This window comes from Morone saxatilis, unplaced genomic scaffold (assembly GCF_004916995.1).
Source record: "Morone saxatilis isolate NCDOM2014 unplaced genomic scaffold, NCSU_SB_2.0 Contig24, whole genome shotgun sequence".
Classification (NCBI taxonomy): Eukaryota; Metazoa; Chordata; class Actinopteri; family Moronidae; genus Morone; species Morone saxatilis.
In genome coordinates this window covers 859,268-860,086 of record NW_023339807.1, presented here as the reverse complement: position 1 = coordinate 860,086, position 819 = coordinate 859,268, and positions in this window count along the sequence as shown.

Below are 819 nucleotides of genomic sequence, written 5' to 3'. Positions count from 1 at the left end.
AGTAACCTATGCCACGTCTTTGGTAATTATTTATTCCAACAATATCTGTGCACAGCTATAAATATTGGTAAGGTATGGTTAAGATTAGGTAACTCAGAACACTTGGTTAAGGTGAGTGAACAATGGTGGTCATGGTATAAAAATGTAAAAAAAAAAAAATGTTCGACTCGCCTATCCACCTCCACAACTTCCACTCCTTTCACTTCAGTACATAAACTACTTCCTGCAATTCTGCTATCTTTGTACTTCAATCAAGCTATTGTATAGAACACTGGTTGAAATCTCAATTCTAAAATACCATTATTTCATGGCTGAAATAAATATTTCCTCAAATTTCAGTCTGACTTGTTTGCACTAGAATTCTAGATAAAGTTATGTAAGTTTGAGCAGTGTTTGGCTGCACAGCATGAGTTTGTAATCATGGCCCTGCAGGTTGGTCGAAAAGGTTCAAAAACTAAGAGAAACTCAACACCTAGACAACCAAGAAGTCCTGTGATGTGACTTCAGTGAACTACATACAGTGTGGTCACGATCAGCTGCCCGGCAGCTCTGTGATGTCTCAAACCAAAAGACTGAGAGAGGGATACAATATTACCATGGTCTTTTCTTAAGGCTGTGCTGCTGTTCAGTGGATCAGTCTTTTTCCTCTTTGACGATATTCCTCACTAGCAAGAGCAATAATTCATGATATGATCTAGTGACTACACCGGAGCTCTTTTGGACTAAGTCCAAAAGTGGACTTGTTTTATAATTTTATTATTTTAAAATGTATTTTGTGTGTAATTGTAATCGGAATATGTATTTTTTCTGTAACTGTAA